The sequence below is a fragment of the Neopelma chrysocephalum genome, unplaced genomic scaffold (assembly GCF_003984885.1).
Source record: "Neopelma chrysocephalum unplaced genomic scaffold, ASM398488v2 Primary Assembly neopelma1_69, whole genome shotgun sequence".
Lineage (NCBI taxonomy): Eukaryota > Metazoa > Chordata > Aves > Passeriformes > Pipridae > Neopelma > Neopelma chrysocephalum.
The window spans coordinates 3,463,538-3,478,395 of NW_020897729.1; the positions used below are offsets into that span (position 1 = coordinate 3,463,538).

Consider the following 14,858-nt stretch of genomic DNA (forward strand, 5'->3'; position numbering starts at 1 on the left):
CCCAGCAGGGCGGCTGCCAAAGGGGATCTGCATGGAGGGACTGAGGAGCCAGGGAATGCATCACCCTCCCTGCAGCCACGGCTCCTGTGAAGCCTTATTTGTACACAGAATAACATTTCACAGTATCACTCATGCATTGCTGCAGCGCTCGGGGTCATTAAACCTGGAGGAGCCAAGACTCCTCTCCACCAGGCAGTGTGCCACTGCGAATCCCACATGGATGTGGATACTCCAGCATCGTGGCAGAGCCCTGTCCCTCACCGTAGCCATGCATCCTCCTCCCCAGATGGGATGATGTGCTGCAAAGGCCCAAGGATGAGCTAAGCCAAAGCAAACCCCCAGACAGCTTCCAAGGGGTTAAGAGGCTGCACACGCCCACTCTCCCCTCTGCCTTTCCAATCTCCTCCTGCAAAAGGCAAACAAAGAGGTTCTCCTAAGAGTACCTCTGCCTGCCATAATGGCATTAGGGGAAGGGCGGAAAGAGATCCTAACTCTCCACTCACATTTAAGCATACAAAAACAAACAACCAAAAAAACGGGAAAAGTTGAAGCCATCTGAAAGTGCCTCCCTCTCTCCCAGAAGAGTGATAAAGGCTTTTTGGCAGAGCGAGGTGGTGTTTATTTTGGTTTGTGTTGTGTTGCTGCTCTGACCCCCTCAGCTGTTAGCCGGCAAACTTGACAGCCTGATTGTTTTTACTGGACTGCGCCGGAGTTTTTCGCTTTGCAAAAGCGATCTGGGAGCAGTTTGCACTGATTGCTTCAGAGGGCTCTGACCGGGGACCATCGCTGTGTCCTGCGCCGTGCCCCGCGTCTCAGCCGCGGCTGCAGCCGGGGCTCGGCCCGCAGCTGGTTTAAATCATCACTTTCTTCCCATTTCACTGCACAAGGCAGCGCTTGAAGATTTTCCTTTCTATTCTGCTGAAATGTGACTCTAATTAGATGATAACAAGGCTCTGACATTTTCTAATCGTAATCCTATCCGTGCGAGGGGACGTTATTAAAACGATTAAAATTATTGATAAAGAGGAGGAGGGATGCTCGGTCAGAGAACTTGGTATTTGGCCCATGGCGCAGGAGGGGGAGGACAGGTCTGGATCTGTCCCCTGGGATAAAGGCACCACTGTCCCTGAGGACACGCGGTTCCCTAAACACTTAAGTAACACAACGCTGCCCACCAAGCTGGAGCCTCTCATCATGGCCAGGACTTAAAGGAAAGGTGGTTTCAGAAACAAAAGGTGGCTTTCATGTAGAACTAAGGAAGTACAGCTTCACCAGAACTGAAACTACCAAGGAGGTGTCTGCACCCAGTATTTTCCACACCCATATGTGCTCATGTAGGAGACCCAGTGCAAACAAACATCATCACTGCACATGATGTGGTTTTTAGACCCTCTTCTGGGAAGGTTTTTTCTCCACAGGATTATCATGGGGGATGAGCAACTGTGCTCTCATCTGCTCAGATGAAATCAGAGGGCACCATGTCCCTGTCCACAAGGTGAGCAGTACTTTTTAAAGCTGGGCACCTCTCTGCAGGTAAGAGTCAGAATCAGAGCTGGAAAAGTCCCAAGGGCTGAAGTTTCCATGAAGTAATGATGAACAAGGCAAGATTTTACCTTTACTGCCTTTGAACCCCCCCTTTGAACTGCTTTTGAACAACAACTATCTCCTCTCTGATCCAGGGGATGGGCACGTGATATCCTACACCCCCTGTCCCAAATGAGCCATGGGCCCTGTACTCACAGTGGTGTGTGTGCCACATCAGGGGCATGCCAGCTATCCCAGTGGAGCCTACTGTGCCACACAAGGGATGTCCCAGCCATCTGGCTACAGCCTACTGAGCAGTCCACAAGCACCAGGGCCAGACTCACCACCACCTGTCTTGGGGGTCCCTGACTCTGCATCGCTCCTGCAGGATCCCATTGTTTTGTCAAACACCCTTCTCTTTGTGGGGCTCTGTGCCCAGCTCCACATCATTCCTGCCTGGCATGGAGGCAGGCAGTTCTGAGCCAGTTTTCTGCTTTGGAAACCTCGGGAATCTCCCTTGGTGTTTCCCAGAATAGCCCCAAGGCTCCTCTAATTTCCTACAGCTGCTGCACACCAGCGTGGCAGTGAGCCGGCAGCTCCACCCGGAGCATCCCCCTTGGAGGCAGCAGGGATATCAGTGGCACAGCCCCAGGAGCTGGGAGATTCCTCACCCCTGGGGAACCCCCTACACCTGCAGAGAACAAAGCTCATTTTTTAACACTGAAACAAAGCAACAGCAACCCAAAGGGGACAGGGATACACAGGCAGCTCAGCCTGTGCACCAGGGACAGTTTGCAAGCTCCAGTACCAGCCCTCCTCATTCCGGAGTGCAGGGGAGACACAGCCCTACCCATCCCAGCTGGCACACACCCCTGTACCCCACATGTTCTTGAGGATGAAACAGAGCAGGAACTTTTGCAGCAGTACCCGCTGCTCATCGTGGTGACCTCCAATGGAGGGGTGCAAGCCCCTGGAGAGGAGGAGCCAGAGGTACACTACGATGGATCAGTACAGCCAGCATGTGCCAAAGCTTGGGGTCCTTCAGATGCCCCCCCTCAGTATTAATCTGCACGCAGGGTGAAACCCCCAGTCCACAAAGGACTGAAGATCCCAGCAAGCTGCAGCACTTCTCAAAGAGAAAGTCCTCTGGAGCCAGCAAACCGTTTTCAGAGAACAATTTATTAATCCAATTTACATCTTATTTCTCTTCGCAAGCAGATCATAGTCTCCATGAAATTGCCCATTGCTAGAAATTATGCAGCAAATATTTCAGGATAGGAATCTCCAGCAAACTGCCTGCTGCCAGTGATATTTCCCTATCCAGAGTCAGAAATCTGAGCTGTTTTGATAGGACATACAGCTCCCACAGCACGGCGCATTCCCACCACGGAGGCATGATGCTCTGTCAGCCTGGCACCAACAGGCAGCACTTCTTAGCTTATAAATAAAAAGCTACAACAGAAATCAACCTTACAGTGCAAATATTCATGATTCTGAATTTGAAAATCACTTCCTATATGAATAAGCCCGCACAGTTTGCATTAAAATATGCTGCTTCAGCACCATTCCTGACAGTGTACATGTTTGCTAGAACAGCTACAGAGAGCAAACCTGAAAAGGTCAGGAAGGGAAAGGGAACAAATTTACTGAGGAATTAAAACATATGTTTGGTGCTGGTTTAAAAAAAAAAATCTGCTGCAAATACATAGATGGTGTCTTTGTCAAAGAGAGTGCCCTATGCAGAGCTTGCTACACAGGGACAGAGGTCTCAGCTAATTGAAAAACTGATTAATTTTTACACCTACCAACTCTGATATTTGGAAGGTTTTAATTTTTCTTTAAAACGCTGAAGATTCCTTTGAAAAAGATTTAGAATTCATACTGGAAACCCACAAAGGAGTTTTTAAGACTCTACCTTCTTATTTTAATAAAACGTAGTTTAGATTTTTTTTTCTTGGAAATATCTTCATTAAATAGAAGAAGAACTAAAGGGCATGGTAATATAATTCACAGACGATACTAAATTAGGATATATTGTACACGGCAGTGCGGACTGAGAAATAATACAAAGAGCCCCAGAGAGATTGGAAACCTGGGTAGAAAATAAATGAGATTCAATTTGGAAAAATGCTGTCGATGCCTCTGGGGAAAATAATTTGAAACACGCAGAAACCTGGGAAGCAGGAATGGCTAACATGGAGTTTAAAACAATAACAGAGAGAAAATTGTCTGCAAAGCATTACGGACCCCCTCGAACGCCCGCCGGTGTCAGCAAAGAGGTTCCCGCTCGCTGCTGCGATGCCCTGGGGACGGTCACTGCTGATGGCAGAGGCACAGGCAGGAAGGAGAAGAGGGCTCATCACCACAGCCCTGGGCAGTGTTGGTGCCAAAACCATGCTGAGGTGACAAAACCACACAGAGATAACCAGGGAGAGGATCAGGGCAGGGCCAGGGGGGAATGACCAGAGCTGGGAACTGTACCTGTACCAGCCCCTGACAGGCTGGCATGGAGGTGCAGGGCTGGGTGAGGATGCTCTAGGGGACCATGATGATGGTCAGGGGGAGTGGAGCAAACTAAATTTTGATCCACCACCTCAGAGGATGTCCCATCAGTAAAGCCCAAAGGCACAAAGAGCTTTTGTGAGAGCACAAAACTCTGTAGAGATGCATTCCTGCATGCAACCCTCTCCTGAAAGGAGACAGGCTGGGACCCAGTTGGTCCCTTCCTAACTCAGGTGTTTTCTCTTCTCTCTATTTTGTCCTCAAACTGACATTTGTTCATCAGAACTGCAGAGAAGAAAACAGTAGCACAGAGGAAGTGTGATCATGGATCACACGGATCCATCACGGGATGGATCATGACCTTGCTCAAGTCCCCTTTTTCCCCCTCCCCTTCACAAACATGTGCTTCCCCCCTCTCTTGGAACCACAGTTTTGAGAAAATGAAGTGTGGAGCATGAGGCCTCTCTTGGCCCCCGTTTTGATGGCTGAGAGAAAGGGGTCTGGGCCCTGCAGGGTGTCCACTGGGCACAGGGGCAGCTCCATCACACACTTGGGTACATCCTGGCTGTGCTGTGTCTGAAACCACAGCCCCAACCCTCTCACGCAGAGTGGCACCAGGTCAGCCCACTGCAGGATAACAACTGATTTTTATTTTTTTTTAAATTTTCTTTTTAAAGGGTTGGGTACTATTTCTCCAGGGCATTCAGAGCTCTGCTCACCTGTCTTCTGTATTTCAAGAAACCGTCTAAGCCTATATATTCCAGATGATAAACTCCACCTAGCAATTTTCTCCTTTTCATTAAAATTATTTACACCAGAAGAACTTAAAACAAAAATCGATTTCAGGAGAAACAAGGAGGGACAGACCAAGGACTCCTGCCTTCCGCTGCTATTTTTTAGGTTCTGAAAGGCACGCACTAGTTTATGAACTTGAGCATCACATATATATTTTAAAAGGTAACAGCACAAACACTTGTTACTGTATCCATCATTTTTTCCTGACCTTACAAAAAATAGAGCTCATCAGGTAACAGCATTTCTGACATTTTGAAGTTGTTTTCTTTCACCTTTGGGACAGAAATAAAATCTTTAAGTATCCTGTTGAATGAGCTTTCAGAAGTGTGGCTTTGGAGACATCTAACCAAAAATCAATGTTTTTGTTTAGATGTTGAAAGTATCCAAGACTTTCCAGCAACTTTAAAAAAAAATATCTAATTTTAATTCTAATAAAAGTTATCCTCTCCTAAAGAGCAGTTCAAATTAAATGCAATTGTTCTTTTCCCCCAGATGAAAATTCTGGCATGGAAGTGGAGCTGAGGATGGTTTTGATGAACCTCCCCAGAGACATCTGAAGGCTCTTGGAGACTTCATCTCAAATCAGAATAACTTGTTTACTCTTTTCCAAAACTATTGATTTTTAAAGGCATCTCACAACAGTTTATAGCTGGTTCTCACAAGAGGGATCCTTAGGAATGAAAGGTGTGGATATATAACTGGCTCTTGAAGACCCTTGGAAACACCAGAGAGGAGGTTTGAAAGGCATTTTCTTGCACACCAGGAATGCCACAACCCATCCTCTCTCCAGTCAACATCGAGCTTCAGCCATAAGTGTTTAAACCTTCAGCTGAGAGCACGAGAGAAATGAGGAGGCCTTGGGAACCCTGCCATGCACAGCAAACAGCCACCGACTCACAGCCTTGACTGTCTGCTCTCAGGTCAACAACAACCAGATTTTTAAAAAAAGGCCAACTTTGTGTGATTTGGGTCAAACATCCACTTGCCATTTAAAAGAAATAACCTGTGTCTGAAGTTGAACGCCACAGCACGCACCAAGGCAAAAATCTGAGTGTAATCTATTATCCAAATACAGACAAGACATGCTGTCTTCGCTCCTCAGGAGCCTCAGTTTCAGGGATTTTTAGCAGGTTACAAATCCAGAAAGCAGCATCCTCACCTTCAGATGATAGCTTACACTTTGGGTACTCGAGTGCACTGGGTCCCACACTAAAACATCACGTCAGTCTTTAGACTGTAACAAAGGGTGAATTTATTTACTTCAATGTAATTATCTGCACATTTTGTCACACAGAAAGCTCATCTCCTTACGCCACCAGTTTCCAATCCGGCTACCAAGTGCAGGGCAAGAGGATCTTCACCCAGCCCAGCTCAGATGGAACTGGGAAACCAGGGAGTCTTCCTGTCCTTGCTCACCTGGCAAATGAGCCCACAATGGAAGGGTAAGAGGCACAAATTTTAGAATTTCAGAGGAAAAAAGCCACACAAACCATTCTGAAACTCTGTAGGTACTAAACCAGTAAATATAAGCCCTTGGTCTCCCATAAATGGCTTCTGGAAATCCTCTCCATGGCTACAGAGGCCCCTGGACAATGAAAGGCGTCATCATCCTGTTGTGACCAGAATCTGCCACATTCATTATCTTTTACTCAATCACTTTGAAATGCAAAACATGGCTTGACAAGTTTCATTTCTGTATATAGCCAGTTTTAAAAGTATATTGTCTATTTTAATTGCATATCATCCTTTATCCAAGTGCAGTCCAACAAAATTCAAGTTAAAAAGCATCTCAAGGTTACGTTCACTTTTTTAAAAGTGAAAAGGCTGAAGTTTTGAATACAAAAATTGAACTATGTAATTGTTTAAATGAGCATTCCTTTACCATATCATCCTCCCTAGTAAGAAGTAGTGCCATTTTTAATGCAAGCAGCTATATTTGGTTACAAATCATGTTTTAGCAATTATACTACACAGCAAGAATGAACAACTCTGTAGTTTTTAATAAAATACACATGAGAAGCAGGATCTTCAATTTACATTTATTTTTATCTTGCTTGTTCATTAAAAGTCTTGTTCAAAAAACTACTTTGCCTTGTCCTTTCATGAGAACAAAGCGAGGTTATGCTTGAGCCCAGTGTGGGACTACATGGTCCTGACCAGCTCAGAACGGAGCTGCATCTGGAGGCCTCAGCTCAGATCCACGGTTTGCAAAGGAAAGGGGCATCAATATTGCAGCCTGAGAAACACACTTGAGATTTAGGGCTGGGAAGTGGCAGGATCCTCTTCTTCGAGGGGCAGCACCCTGCTCTCAGCCAAGCACAGCATCAGCTGCCCCCAGCGGGTTCGACTGTTCTCAGCCTGGCAGGTTCCTGTGATTTCACACACCCGGGACCTCACACCTAACAGAGGTGAGAGCTACCCCTTACGAGACCTTGCCACCTGCCTTCTTGATGTGTCCCACGGACAAACCAAGTATTCCTGGTACTAAAATGAGCCTGTAAAGACAAAATTCCTGTCCTCATTTTAAAACTTACCAAAGGTTCCGATTAATTTCCATTGCCAACAGACAGGCATCTTAAATTCACAATGTTTCGGCCCTTAATTAAGAGATGGAGGAAGGAAGAGGAGAAGGAAGGGCATAAGAATGTAAAATAACAGGGCTACCTGGGAAAAAAATGAACAAATCTCCCTCAAAACACCCAAGTGATGATTAGTAGCTCACTACCACCCAGAGCACCTTGCTCTGCTGCTGCCCATTTGGTTGGTCTGATGTTGGAAAGGATTCCCACATCAGCACACTTCACTCCCACGCTAGGACAGGCAAGGCTTCACCATGCCTGCTCCAGCTATCCCATGCAGCAAGTACATTCACATTTTCTATTAAAGATGATAATCCAAGTCAGTAACTTGAGGGCAATGACTTTGCTGGACTTGGGACCACAGAGCTGGCCACCAACAGCAAGGGCACTAAGCTCAGTTTTCCCAACAGGCTCTTTCAAGTTTTCCAAGACAAAGCCTTCCCTACACCCAGAACTTCAACAGCTGAGATGAGGATGCTGCAGGTCTCTCAACCCAAGAAATCCCACCAGCAAAGCAGACGGAATAAAAAAGACCCAAGGGCAAAGCCATCGCAGTGCAGTTCACTGCGGGGATTAGCATAATTAATGAACTATTTTAGAGGCTTTTAGACTAGGAAGCAATGCCACCTAGTGAACAGGACGGCGTGTGACAGACAGGGGACACTTCTGAAGGTTGGTCCCTGAGTGGGGTGTCAATGCAGCAAGGTCCCACTGCTGCTGTGGGGTGAGCAGTGCGCGGATATGGCATCTGTGCAAGGACTATATTGGTATCCCGCCATCTGCCCCCCGACTCACCAGCTACACAAACACAAGTTCAAAGACATTTTAACCGATGAATTATTTAAAGAAAAATGCATTTTCAGTAGGCCATGAATTTAAATTTTCCTTCAACAAGACCTTTTAAAGCTGGAAAATATACAGCTCAAGAATGACAGATGGCTTTAAAATTAGAGATCAGATTATATGAGAATTTATAAAGGTATTGCAGAGAAAAAGGAGCACTGAATGTTACTAAATTTAGGATAAAGCCTGAGCAGACACCAGCAATTAAATAAAAATTCAAAAAAATCCATGGCCCAGAGGCTGTCACAGCGTTTGGCAGTGGCTAACAACCACAGAACAGCCCCAGCTCTCTAACACAGGGCAACTGGTTCCCATTCCTGCTCTGAACCATTTTCCATTAAAAGATTCAAATTGTGAGCAAGTCAGACTCTCCACATAAGATATTTGATGCAGCAGTTTTTTGGAGTTTTGGGTTTGTTTTCTTTTTTCCCCCCTAAATGAATTCCTGGTTTTGTTTAGTTATTTGCAAAACCATGTCAAGTTATAAGCATATGACCACAAATCAGACAGAAGCTGCTACTGATGTGGTTTCTCCCCCCTCCCAGCATTTGCCATGGTAATAGAGAGTTATAAAAATAACAGTTGTGATCTATGGTAGGGTAGCAGTTTGATCAGACTAAAGACTTCTGGTATGCAAGACTTCTCTACCAAAAAATGTTTCGGCCAATTTGTAAAATTGATGGGACTCTGGAGTAATCGCGCTGGAGCCAAACACTTACATGTTTGATACAGAGGGATTTTCAGTGGATTTCACGGTGGGTGGAAGGTGTGGGGGAGGGGGTCTGGTTTAACATACACATTCTTTCTGCAAGTGCAGTACAGACTTTGCTGAGAAACGTGTGAGAAGACAACCACCAACGTGGCAGGCAACACGCAACCAGGACACCATGGCTTGGTCAACCCATGAGCAGGAGCTGGAGTGTGCGGCAGCACACACTGTTCTGGTGGTCCTTGCGTGACATCTGGTGGCCAAAGAGTACCCTGGGAAGATCTGTCTGACTCAGGCTGCACCCAGGGAACCCCCCCAGCCACAGGAAAGGCCATGAGCTACAGCCCTGCTAAGAACTGCACCAGAACCCAAACGCTGCATTCTGATGTTTGTTCTGGTAAAATGATCAAACAGTGAATTTGGGAGCTGAACCTGTATGCTCCCTGTTTTCTAAATAGCACTGATCCCTTAAAATACATCCCAGTTCCTTCTAAAGACTAGGACATCCTGTCTGGGGACAATCAAGTGCCTACAAGAATCCTAAGTGGCCATTAATTTAAGGCAACGCATTTCATTAGTTCTTAAGCATCTTTTAGCTATATTTATGTTCTAAAGGAAAAAAAAACATTTACCTGAAGGGTCATCCACCAGAGGACAAAACCCAAAACTCTGCCAAAAATTCTGCCTCAAAGACTCTTTTCTGCCCATTAATCGTGAAACAGAAGCATTTCAGTATGCAAAACTGCAGGCAGATGTCCTAAGCAAAGTTTCCTGAATGATTTACCTTAAAACTACTTGTACTTCAGACTTCTTTAAAAACAACAACCCCTCTCACTCATCCCCCCCCCGCCCTCTGTTGAACCTGAAACCCCAAAGAAGCCAGGAACTGAAAGGTGAGCTGGAATCGACTGAATCTGTAAGTGCCTTCGGGCAGCCCCGTGTTTGCAGCCGAGCAGCAGCTTCCTGTCAGCTTTTCAATGGGCTGGAGCTGTCAGAGAGCCTGAGGAGAAATTGTCAAGCTCCGAGTGCCCTAAACAAACGTGATGTTCAGCTGAACACTGCAGAGGGAGTTTTCTCCTTTGCTGCAGTTGCTGCCTGCATTAAGTTGATCTAAAATGCACGGGCTTGAGGCAAGACATAGCGTTCCTACATGCAGAGCAACGATCCCTGCAGAAGGCACCTCTTCCCTACATTTCTCTCCCACTCAGACCAAAGGTTTCCTTAAACAAGATGGCTCCTTGTCTGCACCAAGCTCATGTACCATAAACATGACCTGACCCACATTATCCAGCTAAATACATCTTATTTAAAGCTCAGTTACTCCCCTGCCCTTCCTCCCACAACACATTTATCACAAGGTGGTGCAAGCAGATTCCCCAATGGATTTTTGATCCCTCCTCCTCTCAGCCACTTCCCAAAGTTGCCCCAGGTAACCTTAGCATTAGGTAAGGTCTGTAACCTCAAGAAAGTGCCGCATTAGGGGAGGTGAGGATTTCAGCAATGCTGAAATCAAACCCAAGAATTAAGAACTCATCAGAATTTCAGGCAGGAGCTGGAGCTGCTTCCCACATGTTCTGCTTACTTGTGTTGAGAGAAAACAAACCAGTTGATTTCTCAAGATATTTCCCTCAGTTTGCAACAGTTTTTAGCTCTATAGTTTGTAATATTATATGCTCCAAAATGAAATTCAATCCCCAAATCCTTCTAGTTGGTTACTCATAAAACCCATTAAGTTCAGGCACAAGCAAATCAGACTCATCTCCTTCCCTCCCAGTGCCTATTACATATAAATAGTAATTATTGTTCCTGGCAAGGCTCTAGTGTCTCTTATGATTCTGTACTTTAATGATCTGATTTCTTAGTACTTTCCACTGAAGAATATATTTAACAAGCATCCATGTATCCTCCTCCATGATAGGATTTTTAAATTATGAATGTAATAAAGACAATGATGTTGCCAGTCTCATGATTAATAGCTTAAAGAGACATTTGCTAAGCCTTCATTCTCACCATTATCACAAATTCACAAGCTGTATAGTTTTGTAAAATGTGGCAAAGACAAGATTTAACTCTATAGTTACACGGCTAAATCCACAAGTAATACAAGAAGGGCACTAATATAGTTTGATCCAGAAAAACAATTTAAGTCCTACATGTTTTGCAGACAGATTTGTGTTTTTTAAATGCCACCTTAGCAGAAAGTGTCTAATGCAAGATTTCCACCCTTATTTATGCAACGGGTGACATCTCCAAACTTGTATGTTGTCAGAAGTCAAACCCCAGTAAGTTATATCACTGCAAGACAGAGAGCATCATTAGCGTGCAGTGCAGAGCTATTGAACTAATCAACTGGAGAGGCTTCTCCTAATAACACAGATCCCAAAACAAGCTGCTACAAACACTCCCTCAACCATCACATCAGTTGCTTTTAAAATTAAACTGAAACCAAACCACTGAAAGAAAATAGGGTTTATGGTAAAACTCAATTTTATTACTTCACAGGAACATGGGCTTCATTCAACGCAAGAGCACACCCACGACGCACAGTTGCTGCTCAGTGGAGTTGACTCCACTCCCCAAGGTTCAAATTTTCACAATGAATTGAGTAAATGCTACAGTAGATAATGCCAATCAAAACTCTCAGAAAGTAAAGGTAGGTTAAGCATTACACTGGAGATACAACATGAGGCAGCAACTGTGTGCAAGACTGTCTGGCTTGGTAATCAGTGCATGTGAAACATTCAAACTATCACCTTCACACTCAAGAGAGCCAGGTAAGAACAGAGCAACTGCATATTAGCACCAGCTCCATTCTGCAAGTACCCACCAGCTCAGCAATAGGCATCTCTCTACTCACCTTGCAGAATCAAGGCCACATTCTGCATTTATTGATTTGTATCAGGGACACAGTCATTTAAGACTATAGATTAAAGCAAATGAAATGGAAACTGATAATTCATTTTCAATTCTGTTTAAGGTTTATTACAACTCAGGTAGCTTAAATTTGTCACACACGAGACAGAGGCTTCACCAGTTCTGGGACTATTTGTATAAATCAGCACAGCGAGACAATCTCTTTGGAACAAGTCATGAAATTTAAGCATCCGCCAAACCAGTTCAGAGTGATTTATGAAAATCTGAAGATCACATTAATGGAATTGCTAACAGCCATAACTACATCCACATAAATGTGCCTCTCATAATAAAAACACTCTACATAGTTCTGAATGTTTTAAGAACTAGTAAAATGACTACAGATTATGGAGTCCATCTCCTTTAAGGCATCAAAGACATTCTCAAGGAGGAGTTAATTAGTCCAGTTTCACAGGATACACCATTACAGAGCCTGAGATTCCGACTGTCTGTGATTAATTTCAACCCTGCACCAACATACTTTGCTTACATTAGCTCTGTTTTCAATTTCCCCTCCTTTTTTTTCAGAGGCCCCTCACTGGTGTGTTCACAGCTGGAGACTCAAGTGCAACTCCTCTGTGCTGCCCCATAACCAACTGGAACACTTGTCAGGAAACCTCTAGATGACAAGAAAGCACATAAGAAGTACTTTCCAACATGCATGTTTCCCCACCCTGTTCCCCAGTTCACAAGGCAGCACATTCAAATGCAATCCCCCTCCCCTCAAACGATCTGGGACACATATGCACGTGCTTCAAAGCACCCACGTTAAACACGCAGTTCACAGGAACACTGTGCTTTTGCAGATGCTGCTGACAAAGGATCGCGATTAAAGACTCCTCGCTACCTCTCCTATAAGAGGAAGATGGATACCTACCAACCAGCAGCAGGCACCAGGCTTTAAGAAACGACTGCCTGTAGTCCAGTGCTTCAGCACATTCCCATGCAATGAAAAACATCCATCAACGAGGCAACTTTGACAAAAACATAAGGGTCTTTCTCGGAGGCACCGAGTCTCCCAGGCTGATACGGTGTCACGGGACACCTTTCAAGCTTCCTTACCAAATAGCTTAAGTTCTGAAAAGAAAAGCGACTTGCTTATGCAGTTCTCTTTCTGTATTCCACTCCCTTTCTGCCAGGAGTCTTGCTTGAGAGTAAAGCCTCCCTTGCATGCACCCAAAGTTGGCACCACCTTCTGTCTCTTCCTGGCCACCTGAGCATTCATTCATACTGGTACATACATACAGTGACAAGCTGCATCGAGGTGAGAACTCCTCTGTCCTCTGGGTTAGTTGTAGCCTGGATCAGCTGTCCCACCACATGGCAGAATAAGATGCATTGGAGCTGTTCATGTGATACCAGAGCAGAGAGAAGACAAGAATGGCAGCACTGGCTCACGTGTGCTATCCCATATGAGAAACTACATCCCAAATCGCAATTTTCATGGAAGTCACCCTCCATTGCTTGCAATCACTTGCCCAAAGAAGGTGCTGCTGTTCTTACCAGTAACATCTCAGGGTAACACAAATAAACCATGTGCTGTGGGATGCTCTGTGCTATACGATGGACAAATGTATGTTTAGCCTGCCTGGGTCTTAAGGTTCTTTCTGATTCAATAAATTCCTTGCTTAAATTATCTAACCAAGTGCTTAAAGCTTTCCTTATCTTGCTAAATTAAGCCAGTCCTTGCCAGCTGCCAACAAGGGGAAGTGGGAACACGCAAGGATACTGCAGGAACTCCTCTAGCACAGCACAGTGCACATACGCTTCCACTTCCCAGCCTGACTGTGCTTGGCACTCCCTCACTTCCCCCTGCTCCCTCCAGTCCTTTAGGAGGGATTTGCACCTGGCTTAGCTCAAGTCTGAATTAATTTGCAAGACAAGGAAGTCAAAGTGGTTTTCCTCCATTGGAAGCCAGGACTATGGACAGACACAAAGAGAAGCTGTGCAACAGATGATGTTTAGCAATGAAAATAGTTTTTCTCTGGGCTCACTCCTTTATCTGGCAGAAAAACACAGCAAAGACATTTGCTGGTGTAGCAGTGCCAGACAACAGTCTCTTCAAACAGAAGTAGCTCTCTTCAGCAAGGAGCACATCATAGTTTACAGACCAAGGTGAAAAACCAACAGATCCACTGCTCTCACTCATCCCTGCCCAGTGCAATAACACCACAAAGCTCAGTGCCGGACTCGTAGCCTCCCACCCCTCCGGAGCAGAGTGACACAACCTCGTTGTGTTTGTACAGCACCTACCACAAATGCTGTAATTACCAACCAGACCCATCGGTGCTACTGAACGCAAACAAACCAGGGACAATCAAACAGCAGATGCAGCAGAAATGAATTAATTTATATTTGAACAAAAGCAAAAGCCAACGGGAGGTTAAAGACAACAAGCTTTGAAGACAGAGCTGAAGGAAGAAATGCAAAAATGGTACGTTTCACTGCATATTGTGGATCTGAGAAATGACTCAAAACCATCTGAGATGTAAACAGTTACAGCCAAGGAGTTTATCTTACTATCTAAGCTGTGACTCTTCAGGGCCAGCTTTGTAATTCTCCTTAATACACACATCATGGAGACTTCTGCAGCATCTAGGAACTTAAATCAATCTGACTGACTGAACACTTCTGTAGTTCCTATTATACAGACAAGTGCTGAAGCTTTATTTGTGCAAAGGCTGCTTTTTATCTATAGGGACAGGCTGATAATGGCAGCCAGATAAATGTTAACAGAATGAACTTTATTACCAATTTGAACTATTTTAAAAAGGGGTCTTCACAAATTAGAACTGTAGATGAGCTTAGCCACCCTAAAAAGTGGTATTCGGTATTGTACAGCCACAACAGGGACAATGTAACTACCAAATAGGTTCTAGCTGTTCTTTTTATGGCATTGATTTTTTTTGATACATTCAAAGCATTATTGCATCAGAAAACATACCATGCATCTTTATGTTTCCAGACAAATTCATCTGTATTTGTCATTTCTA

At 44.8% G+C, this 14,858-nt stretch overlaps 1 protein-coding gene across 1 annotated transcript in view; it reads right to left on the reverse strand.

Annotated features, from left to right (window-relative positions):
* The window catches only part of SENP5 (SUMO specific peptidase 5), a 74,189-nt gene that overhangs the window by 44,318 nt on the left and 15,013 nt on the right, over positions 1 to 14,858 (reverse strand). The gene's annotated exons all lie outside the window — the stretch shown is intronic.